The sequence below is a fragment of the Castor canadensis genome, chromosome 16, assembly GCF_047511655.1.
Source record: "Castor canadensis chromosome 16, mCasCan1.hap1v2, whole genome shotgun sequence".
Taxonomy (NCBI): Eukaryota; Metazoa; Chordata; class Mammalia; order Rodentia; family Castoridae; genus Castor; species Castor canadensis.
Window position 1 is genome coordinate 14,686,752 of NC_133401.1, and position 16,520 is coordinate 14,703,271.

At 44.3% G+C, this 16,520-nt stretch overlaps 1 protein-coding gene and 1 long non-coding RNA gene across 3 annotated transcripts in view; one reads left to right on the top strand and one right to left on the bottom strand.

Annotated features, from left to right (window-relative positions):
* Positions 1 to 16,520, top strand: part of LOC109691873 (uncharacterized) — a 62,628-nt gene that overhangs the window by 23,900 nt on the left and 22,208 nt on the right. For both annotated transcript variants that reach the window (XR_012442532.1, XR_012442531.1), the window contains exon 2: positions 12,899 to 13,088. This is a non-coding gene — a long non-coding RNA (uncharacterized lncRNA). The remainder of the gene's footprint in view (positions 1 to 12,898; positions 13,089 to 16,520) is intronic.
* Positions 1 to 16,520, bottom strand: part of Cxcl17 (C-X-C motif chemokine ligand 17) — a 54,996-nt gene that overhangs the window by 19,767 nt on the left and 18,709 nt on the right. The gene's annotated exons all lie outside the window — the stretch shown is intronic.

Sequence of the window (16,520 nt, forward strand, 5' to 3'; positions counted from 1 at the left end):
CTAGCCTTCCTGACCCATTTGACTTCATTGTTTTATGAATTATTTCACCCATGCATTAGCAATTCTGTGCCAACCTTCTCAGTAAGACTCCATAGAGATGCTTGAAGGTTATTGGCTATGTGATTTTTGAGGGATAACAATTAATTCTCTTTTAGTACTTTTTTTGGTGGGACTGGGATTTGAACTCAGGGCTTCATGCTTGCAAAGCAGGTGCTCTACCTTTTGAGCCACACCTCTAGTCCATTTTGCTCTGGTTATTTTGGAGATGGGGTCTTGAGAGCTATTTGCCTGGGCTGGCCTCGAACTGCAACCCTCCCATTCTCAGCCTCCCAAGTAGCTGGGATTACAGGCATGAGTCACTGGTGCTCAGCTTCTTTTAGTACTTTCTGAGTGTTAGAAAATTATTGCCTCCTAGTTGCTCTTTCTGTATGAGCATTGCCAGACCATGTGAAGACCTTAGGGTCAACCCTGGTCAGAGTACTTCCTCCCTCTGGATTTTGGTCAAATTGGAGTTCTGATGAAATTCTTTATGGCAACTGCAAGATAATAATGTAAGGAAGTTGAAGATAGTATCTTGTTACTTCAACAGTCCAGTTACAGGAGATGTGTACACTTTCCTATTTCATAAATTTATAGCAGGTCCTTACCCTCTTGCTTGAAAAGAGATTCAGGATGAAAGACCAAGTGGTGAGGGCAGAATTGTTTAAGGGAAGCGTGTACGTCTGACCTGGATTCTGTGGATTATTAATTCAACCCAGAAGTGTGCTTGTTGGCATGTGTAGTTGGATATTTATTATTCTCTCCTTGTCAGTGACAATTGGGAGCTCGTGTCAGGCTTAGGATAGTAAAATTATATGGTCTATGCTTTCACTGCAGCAAAGGTTTCCTTGAGGTTTAGATAGAAAATAGATCAGGAGAAAAAAAAAAAGAAAAGAAAATAGATCAGGAAGGCTGGCACTTAAGCATCCTGCCTTTTCTTTTTTTTTTTTTATTGGACAGCAGTCTGCTAACCTATCACTTTCCTAATCAGGGGATTTTTGCTTCCTTTCTCCTACCATGAGTCCATGCCAAAGTCCAGATGTGCCTGGAACTGGATGTTCTTTGAAAACGAGAGCCCCAAGGAATGGCTTTCTTGCTGATCACCAGGATTCTAATCTTCACTGTTGGTTTCTAGGCCTGGATGCTGGATAGAATCCAGGGCTTTTAACACCTGCCCTGGAGGCAGCCCAGACAAATACCTTTTGAAACTTTGTGTATTTCAAAAATACCCAACACAAAAATGGCGTGGCAGAGTGGCTGAGCACCTGCCTAGTAAGTGTGAGACCCTGAGTTCAATCTCCCAATACTGCCAAAAATAAGGAGAGGAAAAAAGAAAAGAAGCCTGTGCCTGACCCCAAAAGATTCTCATTGATTGGTCTAAGGTCTAAGCTTTGGCCTAGACATTGGTAGTTTAAGAACACTTCCAAAATGGGCACTGGTGACTCATGCTTGTAATCCCAGCTACGTGATAGACTGAGATCAAGAGGATCATGGTTCTAGGTCAGCCTGGGTAAATAGTTCACAAGACCCTGTCTCCAAAATAACCAGAGCAAAATGAACTGGAGGTGTGGCTCAAACAATAGAGCACGTGCTTTGCAAGGATGAAGCCCTGAGTTCAAACCCCAGTCCAACACACACACACGCAAAAGAATGCTTCCAAGTAAAATAGCCATTTTATGGTGGAGGAACTTTAACCAAGTGCTCAAGGTTAACATGACCAGCAATGAGGGATGTCCTGGGCCTCCTCCTATGGTGGACTGAGAAGGTACAGAATCACTTCTGAGTTATTCCTGCCAAGAATGCATATCTTGAGTTTAATTGTGAGAGTTTATTAGATAAGTCCAGCTTCAAAAATGTTAAGGTCAGTAGGTATGGTTGTGCATGCCTGTAATCACTTGGGAAGCTGAGACAAGAGAATCTGAAGTTTCAGGACAGCCTGGTCTGTATAGTGAAACAACGAAAACAAACAATGTTGAGGTCATGAGATAAAAGAGGAACCGTTTGAGGAGCCATCCCAGATTAAAGATGACTAAGGCCAGGGCCAGTGGCTCACATTTGTAATCCTAGTTGGCAGAGATCAGGAGGATCATGGTTCAAAGCCAGCCTGGGCAAATAGTTCATGAGACCCAATCTCAAAAAAACTCATCAGAAAAAAAGGCTGGTGAAGTGGCTCAAGGTGTAGGTAGGCCCTAAGTTCAAACCCTAGTACCACACACACACAAAAGGTGACTAAGGAGCCTGGGGATGTAGCTCAGTGGTACCACACTTGCCTACCATGCAGGAGGTCCTGGGATCCATCTCCTAAACTGTGGGGGCTGGGAAGCCTCAAAGGAGACTAAGAGAGACAAAACAACTAAATGCGATGTGTGATCCTAGGTTGGATCCTGGTTCAGGAAAAGGGACATTAGTGGGAAGGTAGACAGATTTTGAGCAAGGGCTATAGACAGCTCCTTGTCAGGTATCAATGATAATGTATTGATTTTGATGATCGTGTTGTAGAGCTCTGAAATTTTAGTATTTGGGAAAGTTGAGTGAAAAGTACACGGGCACTATGACTTTTTTGAGGATATGAAATTATTTCAAGACTGAATATTTTAAAAAGCAAGCAAGTAAGCAAGCTTCTAGGTAATTTTAATGAATTGCCCAAGTTAGAAACCACTTCTCTATGTTATCTTATCTAATATTATTATCTTTCTGAAAATGCTGTCTAGCCAAAGCTTCTACAAAGCTTTCCACTTACTCCTGTCATCTGTAAGATGAAGTTCAAATTCCTTAGGCTGCCATTCAAGGCATGGCATGACCCCATTCTACTCTCTTGACCTGCACAGTTGGGCCTGACCCACATTTTATTTTCTCATGTCTGAACTTGTAATTCTTTTCCTTTTCCCTACAATATTCTTGCCTTCCTGTTCACCTTCCTAAAGATCCACTTCAGGTCAGGCCTTTTATAATTATTTCCGTTAAAAGCCATCATCTTTCCTTTCTTTGAATTCGGGTAAGTGAAAACATGAACATTAGATTCAGAAATAACATGAATCTAAATCCTGGTTCTACTTTTTACCAGTTCTAAGGGACAAGTTAATTTGCTTTTTTCTTTTTTTTTTTGGTGTTACAGAGTTTTGAACTCAGGGCCTCACACTTGCTAGTCAGGTGCTCTACCACTTGAGTCACTCTGCCAGCTCATTAATTGACTTCTTGGAAGATCGGACTAGAGTGAGCTATATGTGAGGTGCAAATATACAGGTCTCCAGCACAAAGTGAGCTCTTTCCTTTGTACTTTTTATAGTTCAGTGTTCCCCCCGAATGGTGTAAGCTTTTAAAATTTTTTTTTATGCCTGATCATCACTAAGATAAGATGACAGACACTCTTGAACTGAATGGAATGCTTGGGTCTTTAAGGAATCCAACTGAAATTTCTTTTCCTGAAATACAATTCAGTAAACAAGTGACCCATAGAGAGAGGAATGTAACCCAACAGAGGGGTTACAGTCAGCAGAAAGGAGGGACAGTGAGTATCTAAATGGGAGAGGATTGTGATGCTTTCCACACCCACTCCTGTGCTGTCAGTCAGACAGCATGGAGGAAGTGCAACTCCTTAAACCTTCATTAATCCCTTCCCTGCCCAGGGATGTGTACATAGGTGAGTCAGAGTCTTTCCTCCTTTCCTTTTGCCTGCCTCTACCACCCCTCCAGCTCAGTGTTCACTCAGGCTGGTCCCAGCTTCTAGACCTCTACTATTGGCCTATGAAAGTGAGGCCAGGAGGGACTGCTGAGAAGGAAGTTGGATGCCAACAGGCATGGAAAGAGACAGGTGGGGCTGGCATTGTACAAAGGACACAAGCACTGGGTGTGTTTTATTACTGTTTCTGGATTTAGAATCTCCTCCCTTTTGTGACTGTTCCAGGGACGCTCCCTCTTTCTACTTCCTTATTATATTCTCTTTCCCTGGACCCCTTTTGTGGCCAGAGCATGGCTGTGCAAATAGTTGACAGATCAGTAAAAATGACTTTTTATGAGAACTGGGAACCTGGCCCTGCCTTTTCCTAAAAGGCAGTGAGGTTCATAGAAACCATGTTTTATGAAGGCTGTGAAATTGTGAGTGTGGTGTTAGGGAACACGTGCCCAGGTAAAGGGTAGGACAGAAAACAAAATGCTGACTGTCAAACCCAAAAGTAGAGGAGACAAAAATCATCCCGGAAGGTGGATTTTGTTCACAGATCTCAGAACTCTTGGGATAGCTGCCCAAATTGATGGGGGATGAAGTTAAATTACAGAGTTATGTCACATTGGGTACATCCCTTAACCTCCTGCCTCAGCCATTTTAAATTGTAAAGTGGGGATGATAACATTCACAGAATTTTTTTGAGGACTATGGCTATCTGTAAAGCCCTTAGGATAGTAACTGGCATGCAATGATGCTGACTAAGTGTGAATGATTGTAATTATGGGAATAGGCAAAGGTACCATCCTGGTTATCTAGGATGGGGTGGTATTTTGCAGCCAGGACCCTGGTAGGTCTGTTGGAGATGAAAATGGCAGGGGGATGCTTAAGTTCCAGGAGTGGAAAGATGCACAACATTCTATGAAAATACTTTACCCAACAGCAGGGGTAGCTGGACCAGTTGTGGCTTCTATCACAGTTATCATCTTCTGGAGGTCTAGGAAAGTATCCTAGAGTCAAATGGCTTCGCTGAAGGCCAAGCTAGAAACAGGCCTCAGGGAATGTTCTGCAAATAGCTTTCTCCTTGCTAAGGGAATTCCTTATTGTGGCCCAGCTCCTGATTTTTGTGTCTGTACTGTCTTTATTCAAAACATGTAAAGAGAATGACCAAAGAAGACTTTAATAAGGAAATGAATGAATGTCCCGAGCATAGTTGGTACTGGTATGGAGGAAGCATGTGTAAGTTTTATTTGAACATAAAAAGCACTTCTTTTTTAAAAACAGTTCTCTTCCTATAAATATAGAGGGTTGCCTTGGGTAAATAGTAGACTGTCACAAGAACGCTAAAGCAGAATCACAGGAGAATCGGCTCTCTCTGCTAAATGGTAGGTTAGACTGAATAAGCATCTGAAGACAAGAGAGAAAAATGGCCAAAGGGGAGAGAAAATGGGATGGTGAGAGGAATGCACGAAAGGACACTTACTGAGGATCATTGTGCATTAGGCACTGTGTTTAGTACCCTACTTGTCTTAACGTTTTTACTGTCATTTTCTGTTGCAGTTAAGAGTTAGCCTTGTGTTTCAGATGAGAAATGAGGCTGAAGGAGATGAAGTGACAGGTTCAAGACATCCAGGCATGGCTAGTGTGTTTTGCCTCAGAGTTAATCTTCTTGCTTCTTTATCAGACAGACAGGTGAAAGACAGAAAAGGAAGGTAAAGTGAATTTTTGTAATGGTTGAAGTTTATAAAAAGTTTCTGTGTTAGGCAGGATAATAGCCTCCTTAAAATGTCCATCTCACATCACCTGGAATCTGTGAATGTTATTTTGTTTGGCAAAAAGGACTTTGTAGATGTGATGAAGTTAGGATCTTGGGATGGGAGATCAATCTGGATTATCTGGATGGGCCCAAAATAATCACAAGGGTCTTTGTGAGTGAAAGAGGGAGGCAGGAGAGTCTGGGACAGATGATGGGGTGTGAGAGTATATCTTAAAGTAATCCACTGGCTGTTGCTGGCTTTGAAAATGGAAGAGGGCCATGAGCCAAGGAATGAGCCTAGAAGCTTCATCAGGCAAGGAGGCAGATTCACCTCTCAAACCTCTGGGAGGATTACTGTCCTGCTAATGCCTTGATTTGGCCTAGCGAGACCCATTTTGCACTCAGACCTCCAGAAGTGTGAGGACTGGGAAAAAAGATGTAGGTAGTCTTTGTGTTCCAGGAGGCTACAGACTGTCCCACAGAAAAAGAGACTGCAGAAATAAGCCAAAATGTTGAAAAATGATTAAGTCTAGATTATAGGTAGAAAGTAGACTATGGGAAATAGTTATCTTCTTTTTACATTATATATCTTAATTTTCAAAGATAAAAAAATTAAATGAGGCCCTGGGTTCAATCCCCAGCAAAAAAAATTAAAAAGATCATCATGCCGTTGTGTCACAGAGTTGTGTTCAGTGTACCTCGTGAGCCCCTTGCAGAACTCCAAGACAGCGTGCTGTTTGAGCTTACGGATGAATTTGCTAAAGGCAGGCCAAAGGAAGGAAGGACGTTACAGGTAAAGGCACAATTTATGCAAAGGCAGGAAGAAGGATAGCTTGTGTAAAGCAGGAAGGGAGGACCTTGTCCTGACGGTAAGCTAGATATTGTCCTTTGGTCCCCCAGCTCTTTCTTCTTTCCTCCTTCTCTTCCTCCTTTTTCTTCTTGTTTTGCTTCATTTATTTTAGTTATTTCAGCTACAGTCTTGCACTTTTGCCCAGGGCAGCCTCAGATGATTGTCCTCCTACCTACAGCCTCCTGAATAACTGGGATCATAGGCACACAGGGATGTACCACCATGCCCAGCTTGTTGATTGAGATGGGGTCTAGTTAATTTTTTGCTTGGGCTGGCTTTGAACCACCATCCTCCCAATCTTCACCTCCTGAGTATCTGAGATTACAGATGTGAGCCACTGCACCTGGCTGGTCAGCAACTTTTTATGGGGTGAACGGGGACACTCTGGCAACCTGGAATCAATATCAAGTGACCTCCAGACTTGGTGGTAGGGGAGAAAGTTCTCATGAAATCTTTATTGTTTAAGGCTCAGTTTTTACTGTTTATAACATTCTACTGTTTCTTGCAGTACTGAGGGGAGCAGGGCTCCAATCCCCTGATAGGTGCCTTATATTTTGCTGGAGGAGGATTTGTTTCCTTGGATGTATGTGTGTGTGGGGGTGCTTTGCTTTGAGGTTTTTATTTTGTTCTTTCATTAGCACTTAGGGAAATGATACAGTGGCTTTTTTCTCGAATAGCCTCATAATGGAACCACCTAAATCTCTTCTTGAGCCTCTAAACTCCAGGAAGCCACACCTTTTCCCAGCCCTCCTAGATCCTGGGGGACTTAAGCCATATAGAGCACTAAGTGAAGAAAAAAACCCAATCAAACCAAACTCAGGGGTAAGAACTGTTTGCAATCACCTCTGTTTTCTTAAAGTGCATGTTCCTTTCTCCTCTCCCTCCTACCCACCCTAATATAGGGCCAAGTCCTCATCTCTGGGCACAAAGAAACTGCTTTCCCAGCTCCTGGTATGGTTTGGTTCCACCCACTGAAACAATGGGCCTATTTTTTTCTATAGTCAAAAGGCCTTGTGTTTGGCCCCTGGAGTTCCAACCTGAACCCGTTCCAAAGCTCATGCCTTCCTGTTCTGTTCCTTTTAGGTCATCTTAAAGCCTACAGGCTTGTGGGGGTGGGGAGGAGGGAGTCCTGAGCTGTGTTCAGCAAAAAGGGAAACTTGTGGGAATCCTAGACAGTTGTACATGAGAGAATCTTCGAAGTTTATTGGCAGAAGGAACAGAATTGTGGGCTAGGACCTGGGTCCTGATGCTGGTGACTGAGCTGTGATCTTGAATAAGTAGATTTGTCTCTCTAGGCCTTACCTGTGCCTTCTACAAAATGAGATGTGACTAGATGAACTCAATCCCTGAAGCTTGAAGGCTCTAGTGGTGCAGTTTCTTTGTTCTTCCTCAATGAAATCTGTATGATCCCACTGGGTGCCAGTGGCTCACACCTGTAATCCTAGCTACTTGGGAGGCAGAGATCAGGAGGATAATGGTTTGAAGCCAGCTGTAGGCAAATAGTTTGGGAGACCCTATCTTGAAAATACCCATTACAAAAAAGGGCTGGTGGAGTGGCTCAAGTGGTAGAGCACTTCCTTAGCAAGCGTGAGGCCCTGAGTTCAAACCCCAGTAATGCAGGAAAAAAATCTGTATTATCCCTTCTGGCCCCAAGGATCTACCCACAGATAAAATCAATTTGGCTAATGTCCATCTAAGAGGGGACCAACTCTTAGGTCTCATGTCTCCTTTTGAGGATGATGCTGTCAGTGATCTTTTAGGCAAGTAGAGTGGGTAGATATTTTTGGCTAGCTCTTATATTCTGAGTCTCTTTGGTAGCGGGAAGGGTAGAGTCTCACCAGATCATGAAAGTCTTGATGCTCAGATTTAGGAGTCTGAACCTTGTGAGTGTAGTATCAGAAGGGGCTTTAAGTGGAAAGTGGGCTGATCAGATCTGGGTTTCAGGACACATGCTGGTCCTGGTAGCTGGTTTGTTGAAGGAACTGTATCTGTGGAGAGTTCCCCTGAGAGACTGACCTGAGCTGGGAGAACAGAGGGTATGAAGAGCAGAGTGCAGCAAGGGTCACTTGAAAATTGGCAGGTGTTTGACTGACCAGAGGGGAAGAGGAGGTGGTGGGGTAGGGCCTGAAGGTGGCTCTGATTCAGGCTCTGGGGTGGCTCAGATGTCTTTAGCCCTGGGATAAAGAGATGCTAAACTATGTTTGGGGTATGTTTAGACACCTGTGGGCTATCCTTGTGGAGCTATCACATGGGCAGTGGGAAGAACTCAGCTGAAGCTCCAGGAGGCTGAGGGAGCTAGGAGCAGTGGAGGGCAAGGAGGAGAAGAGGGTGAGCCCAGAAGGTCTCTGGCTCTGCAAGAATTGTAGGATTAGCCTCCTCTATCACAAGGCACATGGCTGTGTGATCTTGGTCCAGCCTTTTTTCTATTGATCCACAGTGATTTTTCAGGGTTTTGGTCAGATATTCTTAGCCTGGGGGTCACATATTAGTTACTAGGAACTCTTGGAAACTGAGGGCCTTTGAATCAAGAAGGAGAGAGGCAGAAAAAGGAAAGACTTTGGGGGCAGGTTAAAATACCTTCTATAAAAATGTTGACACTCATTACAAACCATGAAAAGCACAGTACAAATGAAAAGTTCTATTGAGAACACTGTGTTCATGTGTCAGAAGGGGAGGAGTGAGACCAGAAGGGTAAAGAGGTCACTAAGAATGATGAAACTAAAAGTTGGTTAGTAGGTCTAAAATCTGCTGGGAAGACTTCTGACAGCTTAAAATTGCTTGGCCTAAGCTGGATGTGGTGGGTCAGATCTGCAATCCTAGTTACTCAAGAGGCAGAGATTGGTAGGATTGAGGTTCAAAGCCAGCCTGGGCAGAAAAGTTTGCAAGATCCCATCTTAACCAATAAAAACTGGGCATTGTGGCACGTGCCCCTAAACCCAGCTACTCAGGAAACGTTAAATAGGAGAATCATGGTGTGAGACCCTATTAGAAAAATAAGTAAAGCAAAAAGGGCTGAGGACATGGCACAAGCAGTAGAGTGCCTGCCTAGCAAAGGCAAGACCCTGAGTTCAAAACCCAGTATACTAAAAAAATAAACAAAAATAAAATTACTTGGCCTATTCAATTTCTTGGCAGGAAAATTGTAATATTGTCTATATTACAATGTAAAATACTAATAGCCAACAAATATTGCATGCCTTTGACTTCCAGGCCATGTACTAAACCACTATTACCTCATTTGATCCTCACAATGGCGGGTGGGTACTTTGATAAGACCCATTTTACAGAAGAGGGAACTAAGGTATACTCATTAGCTGAGGGCCTTGTAGCCTGTGTGCTAGAGCCAGAATTTGAAGGTAAGCTCCTGGGGGTCTTTTAACCCTTAGAAGTTCTGCATAGCTCAGTAATTCTACCTTTGTTTGTTTTTTTCATTTTGTCTTAAGACATAGAATGCTGCTCAGGTAGACTCCAGGTCAACAGCAGAAAGATTGTAGGAAGTGAGGGTAAGATCTGTAGACCTCACCTTGGGTCAGGAAAGCAAAAGTTCTCAACACTGATGGTTGAGGCCTACAGATTGGCTGGCTGACTGCATTTTGGAAGGCAGGGGAATCTTGGCTTCTCTGGCCCCCACAACTGAGGGGGTCTTACTCCTCTGTGAGGTCTCTTTCTTTCTCTGAGCTCTTTCAAGGCTCAGGTTGGGAGGACTGAGAGTGGATGAAATCCCACAGGCCTTAATGTGAGAGAAGACTTTTTTTTTCTTTTTTTGCTTTCTGTGGTACTGGGACTTGAACTCAGGGCCTCATGCTTGCTAGGCAGGCGCTCTACCATTTGAGCCACTCTACCAGTGAGAGGAACCATTTTGAGACAACGTCTCTGATTCACATTTTCCTTTCACCCTTCATTTGTTTCTGTCCCTCTCATACCCTGTCCCCACCCATTCCCCTCAGGGATGGGTTTCACTTCTCTCCCTGTCCCCAGGGGGGCTTACCACCTGGGTGGGGTTGGGTGGGGGGAGGAGATGGAACCTCTGAGTGGGTTGGTGCTCAGTGGGGGATGAGCACTGGAGAGGGGCAGTCAGTTGAGTCTCCTCTCAGGTCACTCTACTTCACTGGACCCTCTACAGCAGAGGTGGAGCTCCACGTGACGTTTAGCTGATTCTCAGAGTGGGAGCTGCAGAGGGAGTTGGGTGGAGAATAGTGAGTCCATGAAGCCTGAGGTGTGAGGTGGAGATCCTGTCACCTGCAGCAGCTGTCTTTCATGTCCTCTCTTTTCAGAGCTAGGCAGTGTTAAGAGGCAAGAGGAAATAGGACTCTTTCTCCTTCTACCTCACCCACTAGCAGTTTGAAGGGATGGCCCAGTAGGGAAGAGTCCCCACTTTTGGATGAGGACGGCAGTTTACTTTCTGAGATGTTCGTACACTCTGGCTTCAGGGAGATCCAGAAGTGAGGGGAGGTCTGTGACAGCTGAGCTACCAACTTCCTTTGTTGTTCTGACAAAGTCACTTGCCACACCAGACTGAGTTTTCTCATCTGTAAATTGCTGGCTTTGAGCGAGTTCATCTTTCATGTTCCTTCTTGCTTTCAAGTTCCAATTCTGTGGTTAGCAGCAGGGAGGCAGGGGCAGGTGCGGCAGAGCACCGAATGCTTCTTTTTTTGTCACATGTGGCTACCTTCCTCCTCCCCCTCAAACAAGCAGGTTATGAGCTGAAATCATGTCTCTTCACTGACAGCTCTGCGTTTCACTGGGCTGAAGATGCCTGCTGTGTTATGCAGAGGGCGGCCTCCAAAGCCAGGAGCCCCACTGGCAGGTTCGCTGCCAGTGCTCAGTTTGGTACTGTTGTGACTTTCCTTTCTGATCGCCAGCTTCTTATGTGGCCTACTCCTGAATATCATATTAACAGTCTGGAGTAGGTGATGACTGTTTTGGTAAATTTCCTGACTGTTTCCTGCCTGTGGTTCCCTTGAAACAAATAGTAGGAAATTCTTTTCACAGCCATCATGGTATCTGATATTTTCCCTTTCCCCTTGAATCCAGTGGAACACACAGGGCACAGAGAGAAGTGTGCATGCTAGCTCCCAGCACTCATTTACTGTGAGGTGGGAGTTATATTTTTTTGTTTATTTTTTGGGGACTTTGAACTCAGGGTCTCACACTTGCTAGACAGGCACTCTTACCACTTGAATCATTCCACCAGTCCTTTTTTGTTGGGTTTTGTGAAGATATGGTCTCTCAAACTATTTGCCCAGGACTGGTTTCGAACTGCAATCCTCCTGATCTCTGCCTCCTGCCTTGCTAGGATTACAGGCATGAGCCACCAGTGCTCAGGTTCTTCTTTTGATTTTTTAATTGGTACCTATTAATTGTACAAAGGGGTTTCATTGTGATATGCATATATGCATATAATGTGCTTTGATCAAATTCACGGAAGGGGGTTATATTCTTATGCTGGTTAATATTGTTTGGGGAGCTCCTATAACACATATGTGAATCCATTCAGTGTCCTAAAGTCTTTTATGTCACAGCCACTTAGGCGTTTAGGGTGCATGTAATGAGTGTGTACAAGTGTATTGCTGTTGTGTGGGTGTGCACATATGCATCAGAGTGTGGAATCAGTTGAAGTTGATGCTGACAGGAAATGATTCAGGAGCCAGGTTTACTCTATATTTCTGCGTTTTGTGTGTAACCTGCTGGTAATTGTGCTGTCAGAGGATGATAAAATGTTAGCACTTTCCTTAATCCACCTTTCTTTATTCTTGGGTGTGTCACATGAGGGGTTGGGAAGGTGAAGGTGAAGGGTGAAACCCAAACCTTCCTGAACACTGTGAGGTCAGGTCGCAGAAACTGGGTGTTGACTATTTAGTCATCACCAGCTACCACCCTTGGATTTGTGAGTTCGACAAGAGGATTGGAGAGTTTCTTTTTAAAATTTGTTTTGTATTTATTACTGTTTTTTTTTTTTTTTGACAGTATTGGGGCTTGAATTCAGGGCCTCATGCTTGCTAGGCAGGTGTTCCACCACTTGAGCCACTCCACCAGCCCCTTTTTTTGTGTTGGGTATTTTTAAGATTGGGTCTTTGGAACTATTTGCCCAAGACTGGTTTCCAATTGTGATCTTCCTGATCTCTGCCTCCTGAGTAGCTAGGAGCAACCAGTGCCCAGCTTGGAGCATTTCTGAGAAGGAATGGTGGAGTGGATCAGGTGGTAGAGTGCCTGCTTAGCAAGCGGAAGGCCCTGAGTTCAAACACCAGTACTGCCAAAAACAAAGAAAAAAAGAAAAGAGTTTCTGAGATAGGGGTATAATCCTATTCTGGGAAGATCAGAGACAAGTTGAAAACAGGAAACTGGTCAGATTAGTGTTTTGTTTCTAACTGATATTTAGGCATTTTGACCTTTAAAAATAGTGTCACTAGGGCTGGGGGTGTAGCTCAGGGGTATAGTGCTTGCTAAGGATGTGCAAGGCCCTGGGTTTGTTCAATCCTCAGCTCTCCTCCCCCCAAAAAATAGTTCCATTCTTCTCTACTCTTCCTCTTTTCCACTTTTCCATTGTGTTGTGCGCACTTGACTTTGTTCCTTACTTCCTTCTCTGCTGCAGGTGCCTCCTCTTTTTTCCATCACTGGAGATTGAACCCAGGGCCTCACAGACGCTAAGAGTGTGTTCTACTACTGAGCTACCCACCAGCCTTTATCATGTCCTCTCACAAGTCTTCAGGATGAAGTGATTCCTGAAAACTGGTAATACAATCAGGTACAGCTCCCAGAGGAGACACTGGAGAATAACCAAGGTGGGTCTGTAAAGAATTGTACACAATATGGTACACATGTTTTTTTTTTAATCATATCAAGGTCATCATCATTTATCATATCAATTTGAAAATATCATCACTGGGCAGCTGGACATGTTTTATTGGGAGTCTGTTTTATCTTTGTTTTTAATGCTTTGGATTAGTAGGTTGGTTCAGTAATAGACATAGGAAATGTTTTGGAAAAAAAATTAAGTAGCTGGTAGGTATATGACATAGGTATATGCTATTTGTTGTATACCAACCAGCTGCTGAATTTGTAAAGATAAATGAAATAAGATCCTTGTCCTCAGGTCCTAATAGTTTGTCTTTTCTTTTTTTTTTTTTTTTTGCAGTACTTGAATTTGAACTTGGGACCTTACCACTTGAGCTACCCCCTAGTCAAAAGTTTGTATTTTCTTTCTTGCTTTCTTTTCTTTCTTTTTTGGTGGTACTTAGGCAGGTGCTCTACCACTTGAGCCACTCTACCAGCCCTGTTTTGTGTTGGGTATTTTCAAGACAAGGTCCTGTGAACTATCTGCCTAAGCTAGTTGCCTAAGCTGGCTTTGAACAGTGATCTTCCTCTTCTCTGCCTCCTGAGTAACTAGGCTTGCAGGTGTGAGCCACTGGCACCCAGGGAGCTTGCATATTCTTGAACAAGGCTTTGTGGGGGCCAATTCACTTAGTTCTAAGCTATTAGTGCCTACATACCACTAGTAAGTCTTTGGGGTCTCCCAAAACCAGACAGGGAGATGAGACGCTGCAGAGGCCAATCAAGGAGAACGGAACAGGAAGACAGTTGGTGCCTCTCTCACACTCCCTTTCAGGAGCACAGTGATCATGGAAAGGAGGAACTGGGCTCCTTAGGAAATTCTGTGCCAGGAAACACAGTAGGGATGGCATCTGTCATTGTCTTTCGCTTTGTCCCTTATCTCCACAAGATGCAAGTGTTCATGAGCTCTCCCGGAGAAAGCAAGGAGTGGTTCCTGGGTGGGGGCAGAGGTGGGGGTTTAAAACCAGATCTAATAGCTGTTCTGAAGAACATTAGCAGTAAGATGGCATTAGTAGGAGAGGCAGGGCAATTTGGGCCTTGCAGATTGTCTCTATGGACCTACAATTACTTTACTGTGTTTAGATAAGGATGTTGGGCAGTAGCTCAGGGTGGGGCAGGGAGAAAGATGCACAAGACATGCTCAGACTAACCAAGTTTTGTCTGAGGCTTACACACTAATCTCATGTCCCCTCTACTGCACCAAGGTACCTATGCAGCATGGCTGGGACTTCTCCATTCTAAGCTTAGTGATGCCCTTTTGTGACTTCTTTCCTCCTTCAATAGTGCCTTTGGTGTTCATTTTAGCCTGATATCATTTGGACAAAATTGCTGAGGGTAGAATAATGATTTTCCAGTCCTCACATTCTTCATGTTGGCCCTGGGACCTACGCATTTCCGCTTCTCCAGGACAACCCTGGGAACTTGGTTATAACCTGAGTCCTGTTGTAACTCTGACCAGCTGCTCCCTAAGTACACTTCAGCCTTGGAGGTGGGGGTGGGGGATAGTCCAACCACTGTGTGTTCAGGGCCTTTGGAGTTAGGCAGACTAGATCTGGACTTAAATCAGCTTTGTCCTTTACCGAGTATGTGACCTTGGATGATTGACTTAAACTCTCTAAGCCTCAGTTGCTCTATATCTGAAATGGAGTTGACACCCACATAGCAGTGATAATAATAGCTAACACGTATTGAGCATTTGACACTTATTTATCTGGTTAATTCTCAACCATAGGTGGCAGAGTTAGAATTCAGAAGATGGGTAGTTTGGCCCTGGAGCCTGTGTCCCCTAATTATGGCACTTGACTGTGTAGTCCATGGTATGTTGACAAGGATTAACTGAGAAAGACAGTTAAAGCACCTGGTATAGTGCTTGACAAACAGTTGTCACTCAGTCATGGTAGCTATTGCCACCAGCGTAGAGAAGCCTGCCTTCTAAGACAAGCTGATGCGTGCGTGGCATGTGGAAAACGTGGCCCTAGGACAGGGCAAGGCAGGAGAGAGATGAGTCCTGCCACTGACCTGGGCTTTGCAAGGTGCCAGGGCTTCTTCCAGTCCAGCTCTGTTAGATAGGGTTTATTAGCAAAAGTCTTGTTCCTTTGATTCCAGAGTTGCCCGACAGGCCCCGAAAGAAAAACAATAGCTGAAACTGGGCCTCCCTCATTACAAACTAGTTGCTCAAGAATAATTTTTCTGACTCTTGCTTCAGAGAATCTGGCTTTTTACTCCTAACATCTTACACATTTAGTCAGGGATCCCAGATCAGCTGACTGTGCAGCAGAGTGGGGCTGCTGCCTAAACTGGCCTGGAGTGAAAGGTCAGTGCCAGGAAGCTAAGAAGACCCTGCAAGGATCTGGGGAAACCCAGTCATGGGCTTCACAGGAAGCAAGCGTCAAGCTTGTTGTTTTCCTTGTTGTGTGTACCTTGGCTCTCTGCCTTGTCCTGGGAATGGGCCGGTCAGTCAGTGAGCAGTTCTGGCATATCTGCTCCCTTCAAGGCACTGGTTGAGTTACAGGCATTATGGTTTGTGTCTAAGAATTCCCATCATGTGCCACTTTTTAGTTGTGTGACCTGGACAGTGTATTCATCTTCTTTGCACCTCAGTTTTTCATCTGTGGGAAATTTGTGAGAATCGTATGAATTAACATGCACAAAACTCCTAGAACAGCAAGTTACATACTTCAGGGCTTAGTAGATGTTCACAGTCACAGTTAGGTGCAGCTGGGGACCGTAGAGAAATAGAAACCACAGTCCCTTCCTTTTGAGGATGTTACACTCTAGATGGGGTGAGCTGTAATATGGCAGGTAAACAGGTAAATCACAATACTGGGAGTGCATGTAGCATACCATTGGCCAACATGTATCAAAGGCAGCAAGAGCTTTGGCAGTTTGGAGGCAGGAGAGCTGCCCTAGGGGCTAAGCTGCTCTGGGAAGCCTTCCTGAACCAGTGAACCCTGCACGAGTGGATGGGGAGAGGATAGGGGAGGGGCCCTCCAGGAAAACATCACAAGGAGACCAATGGCATGAGTTTAGGGGTCCAGAGAAACCAGTGAGGTCAGAACCCAGGGGCTTTGGGGAGAGCAAGGACAGATGAAGTTTAATAGGTAGGTTGACACCAGGTTTCGATGGGCTTATGCTACACTAAGGAGCTTGGAATTTATTGGAACGTTTTTGAAGAGTAGAATGACATTGGTATTATGACCTTGATCTGATGACTTATTCTCTTAATTTCTCCCTGCCTTGGATCCCTCACTTTTAAGTAAGAAGTTTAGACCATGTGGTTGTAGAGGTTTCTCTAGCTAAATGGTCTGTGGTTCTAAGATACAAGATGATGATGATGATGATTATTTTGCAGTACTGGGGCTTGAACTCAGGGCCTTCACCTT